Source organism: Puma concolor, chromosome B4 (genome assembly GCF_028749965.1).
Source record: "Puma concolor isolate L17-30 chromosome B4, mPumCon1.1.hap2, whole genome shotgun sequence".
NCBI lineage: Eukaryota > Metazoa > Chordata > Mammalia > Carnivora > Felidae > Puma > Puma concolor.
The window spans coordinates 131847971-131866674 of NC_141673.1; the positions used below are offsets into that span (position 1 = coordinate 131847971).

The window sequence follows — 18704 nt, forward strand, 5'->3', positions numbered from 1 at the left end:
ACATTCTCTGTTCGCAGATAGAAACAGTGAATTACAGAGAGTTTGGGGAAGTGTGGGCCTCATAATCTGAGTCCCCACCTTCCCTCCCAGGATTCAGGCAGTGCCCACAGCCCGCCAACCAGTGCCTTGACATCCTCCAGCTTACCCGGCTTTGTGTGACCAGGCCTTCCCTGTCCTCCACCAAGAGAGGTGGGTGGTGCAGCCATGTGTGGGTGGGTGACCCTCCCCCCAGCCTAGCGGGTTACTGCCCCTGGCCCTTCTGGATTCCATCCCTGGGGTCCAGCACAGTCACACTGCTGTCTCTACTTACTGTCCCCACGACAGGCAAAAGCAGGAGCACAGGGGAGTCTAGGGCCAGCAAAGCATCCCCAGGAAGCCCCACCGCCCGGGACCCCAGGTGTCCTCAGTCCTTAGTTCCGGAGGACATCCAGAAGCAGCCATGATCCCTCACCCCAGCTCTATCTCTCACTCACCACAATCATCAGCTTTAGCCATATTTGCCAAAAATACACTTCGCTTCCCCGTTACAGTTACTAATACATGCTATTTCGGGACCGTTTGCGTTCTTACTTAGAAATACCCACACGGTAGCAGCAATAACATGCAGAATGTTATAGCTTTTCCTTCAGGAAGGTTCCCCTCTGCCCTGCCGTGCTCGGCACAGGAATCCCAAAAGCAAACCTTTCCCCAGCTGGATGGGAGCTGGGTATGAAAACTTTCGTCACAGGACGGGAATTAGTGATAGAAAGGAAAAAAGGCTGCCTCGGAGGAGGAAGGAAGGAGCCAGTAAGAGACTCAGCTGGGCACAAATGGAGCTCTGCAGCTCCTTCCTGGCACACCTGCCCTCCACAGGCACACATGCAGCCTCGACCCCCAGAGTCCCTGTTGCCCCAGAAGCAGCTGCGGGTGGCTTCTCCAGTGAAGCCACACAGCACAAGTCAGAAGCCTGGAGAACATCGAAAGAAAGCCACAAACCCGGCTTGAGTTTGTAAGCTAGCCCCTGGAAGCTGTTTTCCACGTCTGAGGCCCAGGGAAGTCATTCTTTCCACTGCACAGTGGTCCCCTTGTATGAGCTCAGCCTCCCCCGAGCCAATGTTCCTGCTGGCTTCCCTCGGCTGTCTTGGAAAAGCTCCCTGACTTTCCTGGCGTTTCCAAGAACTTTGGCTCTCTCCTATAATTACGCGGGGGATAATGACAGCTCTCGGTCTCTGATCTTTGCCTTCCCGGAGGCAAGGAGGTGGAAGTATTGTACGAGCAATTTCCAAAGGCCTTCATTCAGGCATCCTTCTTCCTGTTTTATCCCGGGGTCTCCTTTACTGGCCTTCCTTTCTCCTAACACACACTGAATACATTTTCCTCTAACTGGAGATGAACCACAGAGGGAAACAGTGACTGGGTACTGTCGGCTGGCAGAGCAGGCATGCCAGGGGAGGAGAGAGGGACGGCGGCGCTGGGGCCGGACCAGGGAGGAGGTGGGAGTCTTGGGGGGCAAGCCAGAGCTCAGAACGCAGCTGGTGCAATATTTCTTTCCGACGGCCAAGCTCCTGGGTGACAGACGCATGGCTGAGCACCGAGGGAAGCGTTCAGAGTGCCAACTCCACCCTGCCCTTTTCCGGTCTCAGGACATTGACGGGGTGCACCCGAGTGAACTTGGAGCCACCGCGATTTCCCAGGTATGAAATCACCTCATTAAAACACCACACAAAAAATTATAAAACAAAGCACGAGACTGAATGACAGAGCAGAGTCTCCCCAAGTCTGGAGTCTGGGGTCTTCACCCGGCTCCCACACACACAGGAAGTGGCCAGAAAGAGATGGTTAATGGCAGGTAGGAGAAGCTGATCCAGCCAGACATTATAAAGAAGGATCATGAGATAAGGAACAGGAAGCTCAGGATGAGTATTTCTCTAACTGCATTGTCTCTTTTGCACACTTAGCTAGCCCCATGATCCGGCCAGGGGAATGACTATTGACAACCCCGAAATAGGAGACTGTAATGTCTGGAAATGTCCCAAAGCCAAGCCACAGCAGATCTTATTCATCAGGCTTGATTCTACCCTTAGGAACAGGAAATATTGGTATAAATAGGGACTCCTCCATCACCACCACGGCATCCCATTGGCGAGGTCAGATCATCAAAATAACCCTTATCGCCTCAGTATATCCTCAGGTGCTGCCACTGAATTCAATTACATCCACGTAACAAAAGACAGTCACCAGCGCGGGCTGTTTAGCATGCGTTCCCAGTAGGCTACAGCACCAAGCAGGCATGGATGCAAATATGTGTGTAATATATATGCGCATATGGAAAAAAACCCACTCACACTGAAAAGAACTTTCCCAGACCTCATCCCCTTTCATTTTCTCTGCTACTCCTCCGAATAGCTTGTCTTGAACACTGTAGCTGCCAAGACAGAAGAATTCACTGCTTGAGAAGGTGGGGGGGGGGGGGGGGGATTCTATTATTCAAACTTTCTTTCCCTGAGCGGAAGGAGAAGAGTGAAAAGGGCTGGCGAGCTCTCTATAGCAGGAAAAAAAGGTTATTTCTCCATTAAGCTACCGGGTGGTGCAAAGGAAGTCGGATGCAGGGGAGCTGATCTGAGCCCTCCACGGGGAGCCCCCTCCTCCCCCAGCTCTGATGTGACTCTGAGAAAGGACTTCCTCCTTCCGAACGACCCCCCTTCTTCCCACCTTGAGGCTGAGCTTCTGGAGGTAGGGCAAAGGTGAGGGAACAGGAGCAGGCCATACCAGTTCATTCCTTCTTTTTGGAGATGCTAAGAGGATTAAAGAGGTAATTGTTGCTGCTGAAGCTCTTCAGCTATAAGACGCTCTATAAATACCCACAGCCACCCCATCCCGGGAAAGCACATTTCATTGCAGCGGATGTGAACGCTGTGGTGTCTGTGACAAAGATGTGCGGCATCATGGGGGGATTTCCCACCACCCCGAGTGGACCCAGAGTAGCCACCTTGCAGAAGGGGTGAGCCACACAGCATCCCACCCCAACTGGCATCGCATATGCCTACTCCCGCGTGCACTCAGGAAGCACTGACTGTCTGCCTGAGGGGCACAGGGCACGTGGTGAAGCACACAGCTCTGGAGCTAGGCTGCCCGCTCACTGGCTGTCTGACCTTGGTGAGTGGCTTAACTAACCTCTGTGCGCCTCCGTGTCCTCACCTGTGCCATGGGGGGTGACCAAAGAACCCCCCTCACAAGGTCACTGTGAGAATTCAAAGGGTCCGTCTTGGCCCAGGGGTGAGTCCCTGTCTGATAACCCTGGCAAGGGCCACACGAGGCATTGCTATGAAACCCACCCATCCAACGCAGGCTCTGCAGTCTTTCATTTCTCCCTCAGGCATGTTAAAGGAGGCTATGAGCATGAACACGGAGGTGGAGGAGGAAGGACTGACCAATCGGATGTGGGCTGAGCCCTTCCTCGCGTGGAGAACAGAGGTGGAGATGGGGTCCCTGAGCGTCCCAGAGCCCCAGCAATGAAGGGTGCTTGGGTGTTCTTCTCCTTGGCTGCCGGGCAGTGGCATACAAAGGGAGAGGGCAGCGCAGACACTGCTTAGAAGTCCCGGTTCAGAGTGATACCAAAGCAGACAGACTTGGAGTCGATGTTACTAATGTTCTAAGTTCTATATGGGCGACGCCCTCCACCGGCTCCAGCCCCCAACAGTTCCCTGGGCCTCAGTACACCTGCCATGCCTGCCCAGAGCTCACCTGAAAGAGAACCCCTCACCTGAACCCTCCACTAGGAAGCCCACAGTCTACCTAGGCGGCAAGCAGGCTTCCTTCCTTTAGGTTCCTGGGGTGCACATCCCACAAAGCAGAGAGCACATGGGCAGTCAGGCCCCGCTGGGAAACCCTATCCTGCATTTAGCTGAGTGGCTAAGAGCAGTGGTTCCCAAAGTGTGCTCCTGACCCCAAGAGCTCCTGGATCAGAACCTTGAGGGGTGGGGCCCAGCAGCCTGTGCTTTCACAAACCTTCCAGGGGATTCTGATGTCCACTCAAGTTTGAGAACCACCACTGGCTGCAAGATGTCTTCAATTTTCCTGTGTCACAATTCTCTCATTCAGTCAAGGGGGTTAACAACACTCACCTCATCAGGCTACGGTTTAAGAATTAAACGAGATAGGGGCACGTGGGGGGCTCAGCCAGTTAAGCATCTGACTTCCTCTCAGGTTATGATCTCATGGTTTGTGGGTTCAAGCCCCGCATTAGGCTCTGTGCTGACAGCTCAGAGCCTGGAGCCTGCTTTGGATTCTGTGTCTCTCTCTTTCTCTGCCCCTCCCCCACTCACACCATCTCTCTCTCTCTCTCTCTTTCAAAAATAAATAAACGTTTAAAAGAATTTTTTTAAACAATTAAATAATACGTGTCAAGCACTTGGTACACTGCCCCAAACATGGTCAGCACTCAATACACTGTACCTATTATTACTATTATTCTCACTGGTCAGTGGAACAGCTCCACAAACAGCAGGAACTTGGAAACGGCTAGAGTAAGCTTGGAATCCACGACGGCCCTGATTCTCTGGCACGTGGTTTAAAGGACAGAAGAGAGAAGCTGAAGGAAGCCAGCAGATATTATGACGCATTCACCCAAGGTCCCCCAGGGGCTCGGGGTCACCAAAATTTTACCTGTGATCCATGGAGATTCTTACAATCTCTGGCTCCTCAAGCATCTTGTGGGTTGGGAATCCGGAGAATAAAAATGTCCACTATTCTACTGTTAAAATAAGGATGATATGAATTTGAGGAGATGCCTCCAGAGAGAATTAGATGCATCTGAGTTCAAATGCTGGTATTTAGAATGTGTAGTGGAAGTGTTTAGAATGCATTCTGGACTGCTGAAGAGTATTTTTGGTAAGGAATGGGTGATAAGAAGCATCATGTGCTGACTGACAGAGCATCTGGAATTCAAGAGCTAAGGAGAGAGCACACTGCAAGGGTACCATCTTGGATTAGAAACCATCATTACCTGAAACAACTCGGGAAGGGATTAGGAGGGCCTCCCAACAGCCAAATTCAGGGGACACTTGTCAAGTATCTGGTCTCTCTCAGCATTGAATACTTGGCCTCTCCTGCCTCCCTCAACCTCCTTCCTTTGGCTTCCAGCACACCACCTGCCCTGGTTCACCAATTATTCCCCTGACCCTCTTCCCAGCTTCCTCTGGGGGCTCCTCTCCCCCAGCCCATGTGGCTGCCACACCTCAGCCCATCTGCCCACCATGTCTCCTGAAACCCCCCTCTTCCTCTCTGGAGTCTGCCCACATGAAGACAGAGGAAAGGCACCAGTTTGGATGCCACCTCTGAATCATGGCCTACTGTTCATTCTGTCACCCAAAATGGATACAGGAGTAGACGAAGAAGAGGATGGTCTTTCCCTCTGTGCCTTCTTTCCCTCAGGCAATCTCCTCCCCCTGGGCACTGGGATGGCTTCCATAGCTATGTCCCATTTAGCTCAATCCTGAGCACTGGACATCTACCCGCCTACATGCCTACATGATGGTCTTGAGATCAAGACATCTGAAAGTGAACCCATTATCCTTACCCTACATCCATCCGTTCCTTCTACTGTGTGGTTCCTTCCAATTCTACAGGCACAGGATACATCACAGAGGAAGTGAAGGGCTGGGTGCGCTAGGAACCAGGGCTGGCAAGTCTATGAGGAGGGGCTGACAAGGTCAGACAACAGGGTGCTAGTAAAGGAAAAGTTGTAGCGACATACCCCAAGTTCAAGTTCAAAATAGAGTACAAAAATTCAGGTGGAAATACTAATAGCATTTAATAACAAATTACTTACCTACTTCCATCTGTCACCTTTGAACCAAACCAAGAAAACATTGGCCTTCACAACAGATACCCCAACAAAAAATCCTGACATGACAACAGAAGTTTCTGTAAAGAAATGTAACCATCTTTCAATAAGATGTTGTGGTGTATGTGTATACAATACTCAGCCATAAAAACACAAGGAAGTCTTATCATCTCCAACAACATGGGTGGACCTTGAGGACATTATGCTAAGCAAAGTAAGTCAGACACAGAAAGACAAATACTGTATCATCTCACTTATATATGGAATCTTAAAAAAAAAAACAAAAAAACTCAAAACTCAAAACTCAGGGGAGCCTGGGTGGCTCAGTCGGTTAAGTACCCTACTTTGGCTCAGGTCATGATCTCGCAGTTTGTGAGCTCGAGCCCCGCATCTGGCTCCGTGCTGACAGCTCAGAGCCTGGAGCCTGCTTCAGATTCTGAGTCTCCCTCTCTCTCTACCCCTCCCCTGCTCACGCTCTGTCTCTCTCAAAGTTAAATAAAAACATTAAAAAAAAAGAAAAACCTCAGAAAAAAAAATAATTAGGCTGGTGGCTACCAGAAGCAGAAGGCGGGAAGGGGGAGATAGAGGACAGTGAGCAAAAGGTATACACCTCCAGTTATAAAATACATAAGTACTAGGGATGGAATGAACAGCATGGTGACTGTAACTCACACGGATCACACGGAGGATGGTATACAGGGAAGTTGTTCAGAGAGCAAATTCTAAGAGTTCTCATGACAAGGAAACAACTGTTGCCTTTTTTCTATTCTTTTTTTTTTTTTTTAAGTTTTTGCTGTGACTGCATGAGAAGAAAGATGTTAGCTAAACCTACTGTGGTAATCAGTTCACGATACTTGTACATCAAAATCAAACCATCATGCTGCATGCCTCAAACTTATACAGTGATATATGACAATTGTTTTCAATAAAGCCAGAAAGAAGAAATAAATTCGCATTAATTATACGGTACTGTCACTTCATTTTCCAGCCCCACTATTCGGATGCACTGTAATGACCCTCACCCTGCAGATCGTCGGCAGGCCCATGGAGGTTCTCCCCCTATTTTCAAGGGGTCTGAAACAGGTGCAGGCTCTGTGATCCCCCAGCATCACCCATAATGGTCATCCTAGTTCTGGGGACCATTTAGCCAACTGGGCTAGAAATTTGGGATTCACCCTAGATTCTTCTCTTCCTCATGCCCTCCCATGAAGTGCAACGAATGCCCTAAATTCTTCTCCCTAGACTGGGCCCCAGGTAGCACTACCCTCCCAGCCCCATCCCTCCCTCACCCTGAATCTCTCCTGGTGCTTCCACAGCTCAGGGAGTGGTCACCTCCTGCATGGAGTTTGTCAGTAAATACTTCCTGTTCCATAAAAGTGGGAAGGAGGACCCATTCTAAAATACAACCCCCTCCTGAAACCTACCTCTACTACTATATTAATATGATTCATTTGACATGATAGAAAAGGGAGAGAGAAGAAGGCAGCTTCTATGCCCATGAATGCAACTGTGTTATATATAGTTCCCAAGGTCAGACCGAGGAGAGAGTAAAACTTCATGCAATACCACAAAAGCAGAGACTTGAACAGATACTGATACATTTTCATAGCAGCATTACGCACAAGAGCCAAAAGATGGGGACAATTCAGGTGCCCACTGAGGGCTGAACGGGTAAACAAAATGTGCTGTATCCATACAGTGGAATAGTATCCAGTCTTAAAAAGCAAGTAAATTCTGACACCTGCTACAACATGGATAAACCTTGAGGACATCATCTTTTTTCTTTAAGTTTATTTATTTTTAAAGTGGGGAGGAACAGAGAAGAGAGGGAGAGCGAGAATCCCAAGCAGGCTCCATGCTGTCAGCATAGAGCTTGACACAGGGCTCGATCTCACAAACCATGAGCTCATGAGCTGAGCGGATATGAAGAGTCAGAGTTAACTGACTGAGCCACAGGAGCCCCTGAGAACATTTTTGTAAGGGCAATGAGCCAGACGCAAAAGGTCAGTTACTATAGGATCCCACTTACATGAGATACGAACAGTAGTCAAATTCATAGAGACAGAAAGTGGAATGTGGGTTCTAGGGGCTGGAGGGTGAGGGGCTCTGGGGAGTTTTGTTTACTGGGTCCAGAGTTTTAGCTTCGGAAGATAAAGAGAGTTCTGGAGATGGATGGTGGTAATAATTGCACAACACTGTGAATACACTTAATGCCACTGAACTGTTCACTTAAAAGTGGTTAAAATGGTAAAGTTTATGTTATGTGTATTTTATTACAGTTTAAATAATGGTTAAAAAAAAAAACTTATGGAAGAGGTACCAGTAGGGACACCATATCATAGAGGAGCCAACTACTTCCCCAGAGGTACCGTTAGTGAAAGTGCCTACCTCCCATCAGACCCAGAAGTGGAAGGAAGGTCCAAAGGGACTTACGAAAAGTGTCCAATTTAAAAAACTTACTTTTACTTATAGCAAAATACTTGAAATCACATGAACATATTGATTACTTACTTTGAACATCAAATTCTATCAGCATACAGGGCATGTTTCCTTATAAACTAACGTTCGGTTAAAAATAGGTCCCAGAACTGCCTTTTCAGTATATATAATTCTGAGAAAGCAATTCTAAGAGACTGTTGCACCAAATTCCCACACAAAAACTGCAGGGACTTCTACGCAGCCTTCCTGGATCGAATCTCCATCTGTCTCTAAAGATAAAGAACTCTCTGTACAAATTTCAGATCCTCTTCTCCACCAGTTAACCCCTTTCTGTCATTCCCCAAGGCCAGCATGATGAAGTCCTGCTCTGGAGTGTGAGAGGTGGCCACTGGGCCATTAGGAGAGCTGGCTCTGGGCCATCTGGCCACACACAGCAGATTCCCCAGCTCAAAGCCCAGCTCCACCCTGCTGTCTGGAAGACCTTCTCTAAATCTCAAACTCTCTGGCCTCAGTTTTTTCATCTGTAAAATGGAGAGAATAATGGTCCCTACCTCTTCGAGTCGGTATGAGGATTAAATGAATTGATGATTATAAAATGCTCAGTGGCTGGCACATAACATGGGCCACATACGTGTTAACTGTTGTTTCATTCTGATAAGCACGGGTGTTCCGGGTGGGGCCACAGCCTACTGTCTCCCAGTACACCTTCTGACCTTGATTTCCGCATGGAGCGTTTTCACAAACAGGCCAACTGTTAACGCCTCCAGCCTCTGGACGTCCTGTTCCTTCTACTTGCACGACCTCCTCCCTCTGCCCCACACTCTGGCCTTGCAGACGCTTTAAGGGGTGTCATCTCCCACTGATGGCTTTCCTGACTCCCGCACAGACTTATGTGCGCTTCCCTGTGTTTCTGTCGACCCTCGTGATCCCCAGCAGCTTGGATATGCAGCAGCTTACCTGACTTCCCAGGTGATGAGCAGCAGGCTCCTGGGAGGCAGGAATGTGCTGCACATCACTGTGCACTGAGCTTCAAGCAATGCGCCTGGCACAACAGAAACTGAATGAATGAATGAATGAATGAATGAGTGAATGAGTGAATGAACGAGCAAAAGGACGCTGCACATAAAAAGTGTAAGACTGAGGGGCACCTGGGCGGCTCAGTCGGCTAAGTATCTGACTTCGGCTCAGGTCAAGATCTTACAGTCAGTGGGTTCGAGCCCCGCGTCGGGCTCTGTGCTGACAGCTCAGAGCCTGGAGCCTGCTTCCGATTCTGTGTCTCCCTCTCGCTCTGCCCCTCCCTCACTCACACTCTGTCTCACTCTCTCTCTCAAAAGTAAATAAACATTTAAAAAAAATTTTTTTAAGTGTAAGACTGAGCCCAGGAATGAAGGGAGGCAGGAAGGAGACAGGAGACAGGTGGAACAGAGTTGCATGAGGCCTCCGTGGAGGAAGACAAGTGTGCTCAGGTGAGAGGAGGAGAAGCAAGATTTTTAATCACAGGAAGGAAAGAATCAAAGAACCCAGGAGAGCAAGCCATCAGGGATGTTGTGTACAGACCACTGGGGCTCACGGGTCTCACCGGGGCCTACGCCATCAATGCATGTGACAAATTTAGACACAGAGAGACCAGTGATGGGAAACTGCATGGATAGCATGCCGTCTGTGTTTCAACATGCCCTCACCCCTCAGTGAATTGAGTTACATACCCAAAATATCTGTCCTGACAAAGGAGGGGATGAGAAGGGCTTACGTTAAATGGGGACTTGCAGTCAAGCTCAGAATCGCACCTTTTCAACATGTCTGTCCTTATTTTACACTAGCAATAAAGGAAGAAGTCAGAGACCCGTGCAGCAGGTGGGGAGATGGGTGGAGCACCCAGGACCTTGGGAGCGGTGCTCCAGGCCCCGCCTTGCCTGATTCTCAGGAACCTACAAGCTAAAGGGCCCTTGGCCAGCACCTGGCAGCCAGGTTAGCTCTTGACCCGAGGAGCCTCGGGTTTTGGGTTGCTAAGCTCTGGTCAAAGAGCCAGGGCACGTTTCCCACAGTCACCACCTAGGCCAAGCCAGCCCCACACCAGCCACTGAAATATGGGTTCTCCACCTTCAAGGAGGTGCAGTTTCCAGTAAGCAGTCAACAAGGAGGACACATGATCTCAGGCCCAGAAGGAAACGTGACTGAGAATCCTAAAGGCAGCCGCCCCCGTGTGTACCCCACACACTGATGCAGGGTCTCCCCCCTCCCAGGACGAGCCAGCGGGCTCCCCGCAGCCTGCAGTGGGCATCCTCATGGGCAGAGGACCCATGGTCACAGAGCAGCCACTTAGCCCCCAGCCTCCGATCGATACTGGCAAGTGAGAAAGAACTAAAAATAAACACAGGAAAACACACATGGGGAAAAAGAGGAGAGGGAGCAGAAAGAGAGGAGAGGATTATTATGGCACTTCCATGACTTCCGGAAGGCAAGTGGGACCCCCTCCCTCACACATACCCCGGGGCCCTGGTCAGTATGGAGGTGGTGGCTGTACTGGGCCGTGGCACACACGTGGGATTCTAACGGCATACACAGGATCCGAGGGAAAGACTTACAAATATGAGAAAATGCCCAGGATAGGTCCTTTAATGACAAATGGAAGGAACAATATATGATAGGAAAGTAACTGCGTTAACTCCATGCCTAGAAAAAGCCTGGAAAATACATTTTCAGAGTTTAACAGTGGTTATGTCTGAAGATGAGAGCCAATTTTTATATCCTTCTTCAAATCTTTATAATATAAGGGTTGGGGACGAGGGAGCACGCTTTCTTTAATTTACAAAAGCAAGCCTACATATACTATACAGAAAGTCAAAGTTTTCAAAAGCATTCGAGAAAGTCACCACGAAATCTGGGCGGCAAATGTAGCCTTCAAGGCTAGCTGTGTTTATATAATAATGGACATTCTACGATTATCTGAAAAACCTCATTATCTGGCTATTTCCTAATATGTGAACATTTGGATCCAAAGAAAAATCCAAAGCAATCAAGCAGAAATTCACCATCCTTTCTTCCTGGTATTCATGCATTTACTTAAATATCAGAATATGCCCTGAAGAAAATGTTCAATACTTAAAAAGAAGAATAACTTGGTAAACAACAACAGAAAAAAGTGAGAGCAGAGAAAAAAAAAATCCACCAGGAATAACAAGGTTCTATGAGAACCCATTATATAAAAAGGCTTAAAAGAATAATTGAACACGTGCATTTTCCAAATCCCTTGAAAGGGTCATTTCAACGAAATTGTTCTCCAAGTAAAATATAACATTATTTTCTCCAGAAGCTGCAAATTTAAAAACCGGATTCTTAAAACCTTATTAAATAATATTATAGTACAGGCACATTTGCCAAAGCATTTTATTATATTAGCTTTTCCTGGAAAAGTGCTCAGGGTTCCCACATGGTAAGCAGTTGTTATGCAGTTATTTAAGAACTAGCAATTCCTGCAAAAGGTGTGTCTTTTATTTTCCAGATCTATGGCAGAAGGTGGCAAACCAAATAAAGGAATATTATGCAAATGTTGCCTTTCTTGGCTCTGGCCCCGCAAAAGCAGTAATGATATTGCTAGCAGCCTGCCCACCACCAAGGGAAGGCCTGGCTCAGAGGGAAGAGTTAACTGTGAGTTAGCTACTTATACAGGCTGAACCCAGCTACTTTTAAGCCTGAAAAGGGGAGGTGGGAGAAACTTCTTCGAACCTAGAAGGCTGGATTCATTTCCGGAGTGTAAAAACGCTAGGCAGTTTTTCTCCCCCTAAATAGAAACAAGGCCACAGTCCCAGAAATATAATGGGCACCACCACCTTCTTTTCACCCCTGCCTCCCCCACCCCCCACCCCCCAGCATGGGAGTCACAGGTCTTCATTCCCTGGAAACGTCTCCCTAGGGAGAAACTGACTTCATTCCCATCAGCATTAACGATCCACCTTTCCAGGGCGATGCTGTGCGGGCTTCAAGGGCAGATGAGATTTGGTTAAGAGACGGTGAAATAATGAATCAAAAGAGGGACCATCAGCCCTCCAATACCTCATCATTTGCTTGCCTGAATCCAGTAAGAAAAACAACCACGCGAAAGGAAAGAATGACAAAGACTGAGGCTAATTCTCAAACCTTCTGGAAATTCTGGTTCAGAAGGGGGCGGGTGTGGTCTGGGATTTGGGTGTAGACCAGACTTAGGGCCCCTGTAAGCCTAAACCACAGCACGTGTTCCCGCCTCGTGGCTGGAGCAGGGAAGCCACAGGCGGGAAGGGCACCCACCAGTGGCCACCTCAGCCCTGGAAAATGCAGGACAAGGCTCCCTCCTTCCTCTGGGCTGCCAAATAGACTCTTACTGTGCTGGGCCCCAAGGCTGGAGCCTGGAAAACCTCTCCTCCCTGGGGTACCCCCTAGGCATCCCACAGTGCTCTCCTCTGCAGCTGGAAACCGGCCTCACCCCAACAGATGTTCACAAAGTCCTGGTTGCACCTTTGCCACAAGAGCCTACAACCTGGCTATTTTGGCTCCCCAATCATACTCCATCATTTAAAATCACTTCAGAAAGATAGCTGAACAAAATCAGTAGATCATATGAATGATGTGGGTGGACTGTGTCAACATCAACATCCTGGCTGTGATATGGTGTTATATTTTTATAAAATGTTGCCTTTAGGGTAAACTGACTAAAAAGGACACAGGATCTCTATATTATTCCTTATAACTTCATGTAAAGTGGGGTACCTGGATGGCTCAATCAGTTAAGCATACAACTCTTGATTTCGGCTCCAGTTGTGATCTCGGCTCGGGTCATGATCTCACAGTTCATACATTTGAGCCCCACATCAAGCTCTGAGCAGGCAACGCAGAGCCTGCTTGGGATTCTCTCTCCCTCTCTCTGCCCCTCCCCTGCACGCTCTTTCTCTCTTTCAAAATAAACTTTAAAAAAAACTTCATTTACATTTACCTCTACAATTACCTCTATCAAATTTCCATTAAAAAACCCAAAGAACATATTTTATAAACTTTGAGTGAATAAAGATAAATTAAGAGGTCATCCTACTCACAGATGCTCCTACAAACTGAGCCTGGCTTCTGGTAGATGCTTCTGTAGTTCGTATATTCAACAAATACGCACACACGCGCACACACACACACACACACATATATATATATCATCCCTCGGTGTGCCAGTTACTATACTGGGCATTACAAAGTCTGTCTCAACCAATGTTCTCAGAAAATGAACAGTGATGAGAGAAAAGTCACTGGTAGCCCTTGTGTAACTGACAATTTCATTAGTTTTAACACAGGTAAAAATGTTTAGGCACCACATTAAGTAACTGCACTATTTAGGTTAAGACATTGCTCAAGGAACAATTCATCAACAACCAGAGTTCCAACTGTCAAGAAAACATGAGGGTGGACCCCCAACCACCAGCTCTTACTATCTGCTACATGCTTAAACATGGTGGCCATCTTTCCACTCCTACTCTGCGCATATTTATGTGCAAGTTTCTCAAGGGGCGAAGAGAGAACACAGGACTTGGTTTGCCTTAAAATGAGTTATCAAAACTTTGTGTGCCTTTAGTAGGAAAGTTGCAGAGATCGTCAGCCATAAAATGTGCTCCTGGCCATGACAATCCTCGTTCAATTCGTTGCTTTGTTTGGCAGTTATTTGTCCGGACCACAGAGAAGTCTCAGCTAGAGTACACAGCCCTTCAGAGCTACCATGGCGTCCGTCCTGTGACTCAGGAGGGCCAAGGGTACAGTCCCAGGTACAGATTCTTCTCAAAGGGCAGAGGTTTAATGGATAGTCTTCCTTTGTATATTTAGAGCTAGTTGTACTTACCAAAGTATTTATAAATGTTTTTTAATGTTTATTTTTGAGACAGAGTGCGAGTGGGGGAGGAGCAGAGAGGGGGAGACAGAGACTGTGAAGCAGCATCCAGGCTCTGAGCTGTCAACACAGAGCCTGACACAGGACTCAAACCTACGAACCACGAGATCGTGACCTGAGCTGAAGTCGGACCGCTGAACCGAGTGAGCCACCCAGGCACCCCTTACCAAAGTATTTTTAATCCATTACCTCCTTTGTTCCTTATAAGACTTATTAATACTTTTGCATGAAGAAACCAAAGCTAACTCTCTCAAATATTTGTCAATTCTTGGTTACTCAGGAATTGATGATTCGCGATTATGTCAGCCTTTCTTAGGCCTCCTCCTATCTTTCAGGACATTTTACCATATTTCTACCAGTGGATAGGCAGTAGTTTGAGAGACGGAGAATGAGTCTTGAGTCAGAGAGGTGAAGTTACAGCCCAGCTCCATGACTCAGTGGTCTTGCATTAGCTTTCCTGAACCTCTGTCTCTTCACCTGTAACAATGGGGTAACACCCACATTGCTCAAAATGTTACCTCTTCCGTCAAAATTTGGCTTTAAAATAAGACTGGTTCCATAGAAACAAGAACTAACCACCAAAGTGAAAATTTTCAATTATCAAAGAATTGAAATGATCTACAAGAAATGAAATGAACCCCCGAACTCATGGGCAACTGAGAATCATCTATAATTAGTAGATTCTATAATTCTGCTACAGAAATGCTCGATGAGGAGGGTTTATTTTCATTTATCTGAGTTAGTAAAGAAATGCTGCCCCATTATCTTATTTTTCAGTTGGAAATCCACCATTAAATCTCTGCATGTAACTAAAATCCACAGAATGCTACGTACTTCAAGAGTGTGTCCTCATCAGATTTCTACATTTTCGCTGAACGTGCAAATGCAGAATTTAGGAACAATGATTCCCTGCCCACTGTCCAGGACGGCTGGAGAACGGGTGTGCTGTCGAATCCAACATGCTTAAGGGAATTATCTTATAAACCATATGTAAGTGGCCAAATTGCAAAGCATATCAAACATGACAAAATATATTTGGGGCGAATATACTGACCACTCCCTTCTGCCAGGTTGAACATTAGCCATGAACACTAACCTTCTCAAGTTACAGTATGTGTGCCAGGGAGTAGTGAAGCCACAAGGTTACAAGGGCACATCTTCCTAGAACATTGGTGTTCCTCAATGGGAGTCTGGGAAACATCCAGAGGGGCCTGAGCTCATGTGTCTACTGCTCTCTGCAGTTGAGGATACTCAGGGAAAGGCTGAAAAGCACTACTGAAGGGCATGGCTGGCTCAGTTGGTAGAGCATGTGACTTTTGATCTCAGGGTCATGAGTTCAAGCCCCATGTTGAGTGCAGAGCCTACAAAGAAAGGAAGGAAGGAAGGAAGGAAGGAAGGAAGGAAGGAAGGAAGAAAGAAAGAAAGAAAGAAAGAAAGAAAGAAAGAAAGAAAGAAAGAAAGAAAGAAAGAAAAGACAAGCACTATTGAGGGTGAGGGAAAATACCAATTTACTGAACACCATCTGCCCAGGCCTGTGCTATGGGTATCTACACAGCAATCAGGTTAATTCCTCACTTAGTCATTCAGTAATCATGGGAAGAAGATAGGAAACAGCCAGTGACTTTTATTATTGTTTTGAGATATGTTTTAACTAGGTTTTCAGAGCCCAGCTTGGCATCTGAATCACATACTTCAAGTCATGGGTGAGAAAAAAAAGAAAAAAAGAATACACCAGGAACTTGGTAGCAAAAATGCCAGTAGCAACCTCAGACATGAGAAAATTGGTTGACAGAGATACAAAAGTGATGGCAGATCATGAATTTTATTTACTTAAAAAGGGCAACTTCTGAATATAAACATATGACCAAATTTACTAATAATTACTAATAAGCACCAACACGATACATTTATATATACAAATAATTCACATATATAACATATATAAATAATTCATATATAAATATATTCATAAATAGTATTTATATATTTATATATGATAAACACATACAAGTATTAACAAAATAATACTTTGTTAGAATTTATTTTCTTTCCCTAACCCAATCAGGCAGGAAATAAGTTTGCTGCTGACCTGAATTTCAGCCACCATTTGCTCAACAGAATTTTGCCAAGAGATGGACCTTCTCCGTTGTAATGCTCACCACTTCTTCCCACCCCATTCCGAATGTGCCTTGTCCACACTGGTGTTAAGTGCTGGCCTCTGGGTTATTTTCACCAACATGAAAGGACCCCATTACCTTCGCTGGTTAGACATAAAAGCTCTTTGACTCCAGCTGGCTGGTAGAGCCTGTTAGGTCTGTCCTCCAATCCATCTCCTGTTGACTAACACAAGTGACACAGAAAGTGCATGTCATGAGCTCCAACGCAATATAGAGACATGAGCTCTCCATGTTTGTTGTCCTCGTGACTATCCTATTTTACACCCATTCTGTCGGACTGCCTTGACACTCCCACAAATACGGTTAAAAAAACTCTTGACAGGCTAGATGTACAAACTGTCAATTCAGTAAAATATGCCCATAAAAAAGAATCCATTTATTTTTCATGAAATCAACAGAATGTGGGCTTTGGCAGAATGCTAAAACTGTTGTAACATACACTCGTCTTCTTTCGCTGACTCACCAAAGAGCCAAGGATCGTGCTGTGAGCAGAAGATGTAAGCAGTGTTGGCTGAGAATATTCAGGCAGAGTGGACACCAGAGAATAGTTTACTGTGTGCTTAGAAAACAGGGAGTTGCTTCCAAGAAAAGCTGTTCTTTGGTTTCTGTGATGAGCAACAAACTTCGTCCTCCGCAGTTGCTGTGACAAAGCAACACAATCTCCACTCAATGTGGCTGGGCTTCTATTAGAAGCTTGCAGGGAGGGGCGCCTGGGTGGCTCGGTCGGTTAAGCATCCGACTTCAGCTCAGGTCATGATGTCGTGGTTTGTGAGTCCGAGCCCAGCATTGGGCTCTGTGCTGACAGCTCAGAGACCAGAGCCTGCTTTGGATTCTGTGTCTCCCCTCTCTCTGCTCCTCCCCTGCTCCTGCTCTGTGTCTGTTTCTCAAAAATAAATAAACGTGAAAAAAAAAATTTTTTTTTAAAGAGAAGGTTGGGGGGGCGCCTGGGTGGCTCAGTCGGTTGAGCGGCCGACTTCGGCTCAGGTCATGATCTCGTGGTTTGTGAGTTCAAGCCCAGCGTCGGGCTCTGTGCAGACAGCTCAGAGCCTGGAACCTGTTTCAGATTCTGTGTCTCCCTCTCTCTGACCCTCCCCGTTCATGCTCTGTCTCTCTCTGTCTCAAAAATAAATAAACGTTAAAAAATTTTTTGAAATAAATAAATAAATAAATAAATAAATAAATAAATAAATAAGAGAGAAGGTTGGGGAGGCCACAGTCATGGAGGGAGAACGCCCAAAGATTATGAGAAATTTCACAGGCTGCTGCACAGCATTTGGATATGCTTACTCTACAAACATCTCCCCAAACAGCAAAAGGCATCAGAGCATTGCCTCTGTCATCCTTTCTCACCTTTGCATCCCTGCCGTGTTTATTTCCTCTCCGGAAATGAATTTCAGAAAGAAAACACAACCTAGTGTGAGCACCGGATACATACCCCTACTGTTCCCAGATTCCTTGCATTACCCTGGAGCAAAGCTGCCTAATGCACCTCCTGGCCTTGCTATGCTGGTGATGGACTATGAGAATAGTCACACCATCAGGGAGCAGCTCCGGGGACTCCCACAGCCAAGCCCGGTGACGTCACATATCCCTGTAAGGCCAGGACAGGTGACAGAGCAGAAGAGCTCACGTGGTCACTCCTTCTCCTCTTCTTTACCTACCGAGAAGCAGAGACCACATCCTAGCTAGTTCGCCCTGAGATTCCCAGAGAGAGGAGAACTGGCCAAGTCTCAAAACGGCCAGCCCTCCGAGATGGCCCACGTCTCTCAAGCAATAGGCAACAGGGAAACACGCAGGCAAGCCCCCATCATCATCTTCAGCTTTTTGTGCATCCCCTAGGATGACAGGGGACCCCAGGGACCCCTGAGCTTCTCCTTACGCTTCTGTAGATAGCACTTGGCTGTGCTCCTAAAATAAGGATCTGCATTACTCTCCTTTTTTTTTTTTTTTTTTCACTCTTAAATCTGATCTCTGGTGCTTTCCTAACTAACTCACGAACCTACGACTGTTTGTGAATATGCTGGCTTCAGATAGATCTGCATTTTCGACTTTGGCTGCCAGGAAAATTCCACACTCCCAACTCTGGCTGCCAGTCCGTGTTGTTATTCTGTCAAATCTGAGCAAGGTTTAAGTCACTGGGGAACTGGCGAGGTGAGAAGCACTGTGACCATGACATTTTCCTATGGCCTTTGACCTCTGTTTCTCAAGCTTCACCAAAATGTAATGGAACAGAAAGAAACAGAGAGAAAAAAAATCTCTCCCTTTAAAAAATCACGTCATTGTAAAAACTTTAAAAAATAACCATATTAATATTTCATCTGCTTTAGAAACTCTGAAAGAGAAATATGCCAGTAAAAGACCAGAA

At 46.7% G+C, this 18704-nt stretch overlaps 1 protein-coding gene and 1 non-coding gene across 4 annotated transcripts in view; one reads left to right on the forward strand and one right to left on the reverse strand.

Moving 5' to 3' along the window:
• The window catches only part of CAMK1D (calcium/calmodulin dependent protein kinase ID), a 437908-nt gene that overhangs the window by 335471 nt on the left and 83733 nt on the right, over window positions 1-18704 (reverse strand). The window lies entirely within an intron of this gene.
• TRNAK-UUU (transfer RNA lysine (anticodon UUU)) lies at window positions 15445-15517 on the forward strand. The gene has a single exon. It is a non-coding gene; the product is annotated as a tRNA-Lys (tRNA).